Below are 6,000 nucleotides of genomic sequence, written 5' to 3' on the forward strand. Positions count from 1 at the left end.
CTGTCATTCTTACCTTATTTAAGGGTAAGGAAAGGGACCGGTGGAGTGACAAGTTAGTGATGGAGCTGGCAGGGGTGAGGGTCACACCCTCATATTCTGAAGGTCTTTGCCCAGTGCCCATGGCTCACAGTTTGGTCTTATGTGAAGGCTGTTGTCTCACTGCATCACCACCGCCCCATCACCCACTGGGCATCTGCTGAAAGGGCAGGTCACTGGCTTCCAATAATGCCGGACTGGAGTCTCTAGGGAGCTGAGCCCATGGATGGACAGGTGGAGGTAGGTGACTCCCAAGGCAGGTTTCCCCCTTCTACAGTGAGCCCTGTCCTGTCTGCATGCGTGTGAGTACGCACAGGCACACTCACTCACACACACACATACTCTGGGAGGCTGGCTAAAATTTGTGCTCTATATGGCTGGGGAAGAGAAAACTATGGATGACAGGAAGCTCCTGGGGTCTTGGAGACTGCTGAGGCGGTTCTCAGGTCCCAGAGTCCCCTCAACTGACCTGGGACAGTGTTGCCTAACTCCTTCAAGGGTCAGGCTGTCTGAAGTGCAGAAACCAACAGAAGCCCCTGTGCAGCACCCCTCCTTACTGGATGGGGCTGACTGGTGGTGGTGGCGGAGGGGGGCAGAGGGGGTGGGTGAGAAAGCACTGAAGTCCCATTTCACTACACTTGGATCCCCGTCCTCCCACTCCTCCTCCCCTGCTGGAAAGTGTCACTCCTGGGAACTTGCCAACCATGTTGCTCCCTCACAGAGCTGCCGCGGGAGAAGATGCTGACCTGGGACTGCTAGCCAGGAATCTGGGAAGACTGTGTCGGCCTCCTGTCTTTTTGCTGTGTCTGAAAACAGAGCCTTTGAAGCAGAGCCTCTCATCCTCAGACTATTGACATTTGGGGCCAGATAATTTTTTGTTGTGGGATAGTCCTGTGCATTGTGGGATGTTTAGTAGCACCCCTGGCCTCTACCCACTAGATGCCAGTAGTACCCACTTCCCAACTATGACAATGTAGAATGTCTCCAGACATTGACCAGTGTTTTCTGGGGAACAGAATTGTGGTGAGAATATTGCCTTTGAGTAAACTCCTGAAATAGGGGTCACCTTGACTGCTCTGGACCCATCCCCAGAGGTTCCCCTCTGGCTGTGAGTCGAACAGCCCAGCTTCTGGGGCCTGCAGAGCTGCTCCCTGCCAGGAGCCTGGGCAGAAAGATGAGATACTCTTCTCACTGCCCACTCTATGCCCATGCCGGCCTCAGTTGACCTGGCTGGGTCCCACTTGTCCAATACCTATTCTTGGGCTGAGAAGGGGACACCATGGAGAAGGTGATGTAGCTGAGGGCATTTGGATGCATCAGGAAAGGGGAAGAGGTGCAGGAGAGAAGACTGAAGCTACTGAGATATCTTCAGCCCAAGGTTCTATCCCTGCTGCTCAAGTCTCACCTCCAGCCACAACTAACAGGACAAAGAACAGACCCCCAGCCTGCGATTCTATAGACCCATCTCTTCCTCTTTCCTTGCCCAACCCACACATGCTGCAGCCAAAGTCATATCCTCCACACCCCAAATACACCATACTAACCCCACCACACTAGCCCCTCTATCCCTGCCACTATTTTGAACAACATGGGATTCAAGGATCTCTGTATTTTGACCAAAAGAAACTACATTCTTGTCTTCATGTCTGACAAGCCAGGGGCTACCTCCACTCTTGGGCAAAACTTTATTTTAATCACAATGAGTTGGAAATTTCAGGACACCAAAAACAAGGAGCAGTCAAAATAGCTGTATTGTCACCTTTATCTTCCATCAAATTTAACACTCAGACATGTCCAACTGTTGCCCTTGCTGCATCCACCCCTTTGCTTGAAGGCAGGATTGTCAGTTGTCTGAACCGGCTGGCCCTGAGCTGGCTCTGCTGTCCTGGAGATGAAGAGTGCTCGACAGCGGGGGGCTTGCTCCGGGTAGAGGGGTGTGTTCTGATTCCCATTGTTGTTTTTCCTCAGAAATAGTAGTTCCACAAGAACTGTCACTCAGAGCTCTTTTACCTCTCTTGGCATCCTAAGACTCAAGTTTCTCTCTTCATAGTAGGCAAGCCAATTTGAGAAAGGCTTTTCACAGGGAGTCTGCAGAAGGACACGCTGCTCTCCACTGATGCAGGGGGGAAGGGGCACGTGGAGAGCGGGGTAACTTGAGGAAGAGCCACAGACCAGGTCCCAGTCTCCTAATTCCCTCAGATTCCCCTGAGTTGGGCAAACCCTTACATGGAATACTAGACACTGTTCCCAGAAACTTTTTCTGCAGTTGGTGTAGGCTTCTCATGGTCTCTTGGCCAGCCTGGCTTAGCTGGCTTCTACTTCTGAGTCTTTGCCACTGATATGACTTCTGCCTGCAAAGCTTCTTTGGACCATTCTGGCAAGTACAGTCTAGCCATCCTTCAAGACCTGACAGCAGCCCTCACTTCTACCTTGAAGCCTTCCTGGCTACCCCAGTCCTTGGAGCTCCTTGGGAATGCCAAGTCTGTGGTGCCCTCTTTTTACAATCCCAATAGTTAATAGGACTTGGAAGATCACCCCCACTCTGTCCCACACCCATCAAATTTGGAAAACATGTCAATCCCCTCTGGAGCAGTTATGTCAGGCAAACATGTTTTCCAGACAATGCCTCTTACTAAGGTGACATTGAATAATCTACTTAACCTCTCTGAGCCTCAGTTTTATTCATCTGTCAAATGGGTGAGGGTGCTAGGATTAAATGTGATGAAGTGCCTAGCTATGGCTTATTTATAGCCATATGGCATATATAAGGCACATACATAGGCAGCTTCCTGTGTTCCTGTTACACCCTTGCCTGGGTCTTGGTTTGGGGGGGGGTCTCATGTATGTGGTTCCACAGTTGGGAGGGAGGGCAATGGAAAAAATTGGAGTCAGCCCTGATACCCCCGTGGAGAAAGAATATGCCTTCCTTCCTGTGTCACTGCTCCATGCCACTGTTCTGCCATCACGGAGAAACTCAGTGAGCCCCAGAACCCTCTCCTTGGACTGACATCAGATCTGTGCAGCTGCAGCCTCTTTGGCAGGAGTTGTCGTTCAGCACAGCTCTGCTTCTTTCCAGCCCTACTGCCTTGCGAACACTCTGTGTGCATTCAGCGGGATGTGCCTTTGCATGAGCTCCTTTTTACAGATGAGAAAACTGAGGCTGAGAAACCTGAGGTGACCCACCCAAGCTCCCACAGGTGTCTTACATGTAGCAGGGGACACCTCAACCCTGGACACCCCACCTCACTCTGCATGTTCCCAAGTTCACATGCTGAACACCCCCACCCCCATATGACCATGACATGCCTGTGTCCTAAGGCCACTTGGTGCCCAGGCCCAGAGGAAGAGCAGCTGTCAGCCTGCAGGGGAGATGCCGTCAATAATCATTATAAGCACAACTTGACCCAGGGCTCTAAGACCTCTGTCAAGGCGCTTTGAAAAATTCTTTGAGCTCAAACCCTGAGCTGGGCCTTTGTGGACAGATTTTCCAGGCTCTGTGGCATTCATGGGGAGAAAACTGGTGGCAGTGGTCCAAGTTGGTGGCTAGGAGCATTCAGCAATCTTAGGAGCAGTGAGGTAGCCCTGCCAGGGATGGAGAGGTGGGCAGAAGACTGCCTTTGTTGCAGACATGAGAAGGAATTTTGTGTTGTAACACACTCCATGCTGTTCTGAGGTGAGGACGGTTACACTGTAAAGAGGGCTTTCCACTTCTGCTCAGCTGGCCATGAACATGCTGCCCAGCCCAGGTGCAGCTGGTTTTTGATTTCCCCACTATGGCCAACACCATCGGATGAAATGAAAGTATCGGTACAGGGAATGGGCACCTGTGCTCCTAGAGAGGAGGGCCCGAGAAGACTCCCTGGTGGAGGTGACACCTAAACAGTGTCCTTAGGGATGAATGGGTGAGAGAGAGGTATAGGAGAAGGGCCAGGGCTTTCCAGGCAGAGCAGGAGCCTGGGCGGAGGGGAGGGGCTGGAAGGAGTGCTGGAGGTGAGAGAGAAAGCGACAGCGGGACAATCTGTCTGGCCCTGTGCTGCAGGGAGAAGAGGTCCGAGAGGAGCCCCAAAGCAGCAGGCCCGTCTGCTGTGGGTGGAGCTTCTGCTGCCCCTCTGGGCAGCGACATGGATACTTAGCAGGGACAGGCGAGTAGGGAGTGTTCCCAACGGTAAGGACACGGGTCTGACGGTTACCGTGGGCGTGATTACCTGAGACTGGCCTTCTGGAGAAGATGCGAGACAAAGGTGGTGATGGCACCAAATACAAGTGCTAGGTAGGGAAAGGAGAGTCTGGGAGTGTGGGGAGAGTGGCCAGATAAGGGGGGAACTGGGCTCTGAGGGAGAGGGCAGGCAGGGGAGACGCAGAGGCCCCTCCAGCTGCGGAGCCATATCCCAGCTCAGTCCTCAGACTCGGGTGAGCTGGGTCATGGAGTTGAGTTCCCTATGGCATCAGTGAGACAAGGTGCTCTGCCAATTCATGCTCATCACTGAAAATTTAGAAAATGCACACCGTATAGAGTTTGGTACCACGAATTTTTTTTTCATTCAGCATGTGTGATGAATAGTTTACTAGAAACTCTTCAAAACCCAATTTAAAAGCCTGCCTAGTTCCATTATTCTGATGTGCCACAATTCATTTTTCTATTTTCTTATCGTTGGATTTTTAATTTATTTTGCATTGTCCACTTTTATAAATAATGCGATGGTAAATACTTTTGACCACATATCTGGTTATTTCCTCAGAATAGATTCCTGGAAGTGGAATTACTGAGTCAAAGGTTATGACTATTTTAAGGCTTGAGATATATATAATGTCAAATTACTTTCCAGAATGATTGTGTCTATTTTACACTCACTAGCTGTGTATGTCAACCTCCCCACGCACCATCACAAGCATCGAATACTATCATTACATAGACCTTGGCCGTTATGATAATTGACGCATGGCAACTCTTTCTAATTTTCGTTTTTATTACCACTAAGATTGAATAATTTTTTTAACATAAATTTACCTGTGTGTTTTCGTCTATGTGTGTTTTTTTATTTTGGGGGTTCATATCCTTCATTCCTTTTTCCAATTTTACTGGCACGAATATTTAAATGTTAGTTAGAAAAAAGAATCCTCTTCCAATCTGCCTCAGATTTGATGTATTTCATGGCAAAGTCATCCCCACAGCTCTGACTGCTTTAAGTTCTTTCAGGGCCAAGTCATGGTCTTACTCATTCTGAATCCCCCCTCCTCCCCACATATTGCGCCAATGTGTGTTGCGCACAGGAGGTTCTCAACACGTGTGAATCAAATTGGACAGAATCAATGCTCCCAGCAAGCCAAGACTTCTCCTTTAGCCTGGAGGTATAACTGAGCCTTGTGTTGCATTTTCTCTTCTGTGTCTTTCTCACAGACCTTCAGGGAATGGAGAAGGAGGTTACACAAGGACAAGTAGCTCTAAAGACACTGTTCTCTGTGTTTATAGAATGATCGGGAGCATGAATTTGGGGAGAGCTTGGTTCTGAGACAGTACTGCTCAGTCTCATGCAGCTACCATCCATAGCCCCCGCCCCAATCAGAAGCCATGAGCCATGACTTGTTCTGTTAAGAACAATTTCCATTCTCAACCTTTCTGGTATATCTCTCCCGGATTGGCCCGTCAGCCATTCCTTGTCTCAGTATTTCTGTCCATGACACCTTAATTGACTTTCCATATTTTTCTTTCCATAGCTCATTAAAATCCTATCTTGGTGCATACAGAGGACATGCGAGTGTGGGAAGCACTGTACTCCAAATTGCAGGTACTTTGAATTTTGGAGTCTTTACACTCTGTGGCATTCTTGGCCTTTTACTGGGGAGGGAGATGATGAAAATCAATTTGTCTTTCACCACCACTTCCAAAATATCTTCAGCAATGCCAAGAGAGGTATCCAGTGGCACATGAAAGCCCATGGAAAGATTACCTCTTCGGCCTGGCCA

This window comes from Propithecus coquereli, unplaced genomic scaffold (genome assembly GCF_000956105.1).
Source record: "Propithecus coquereli isolate 6110/MARCELLA unplaced genomic scaffold, Pcoq_1.0 Scaffold12, whole genome shotgun sequence".
NCBI classification, from domain to species: domain Eukaryota; kingdom Metazoa; phylum Chordata; class Mammalia; order Primates; family Indriidae; genus Propithecus; species Propithecus coquereli.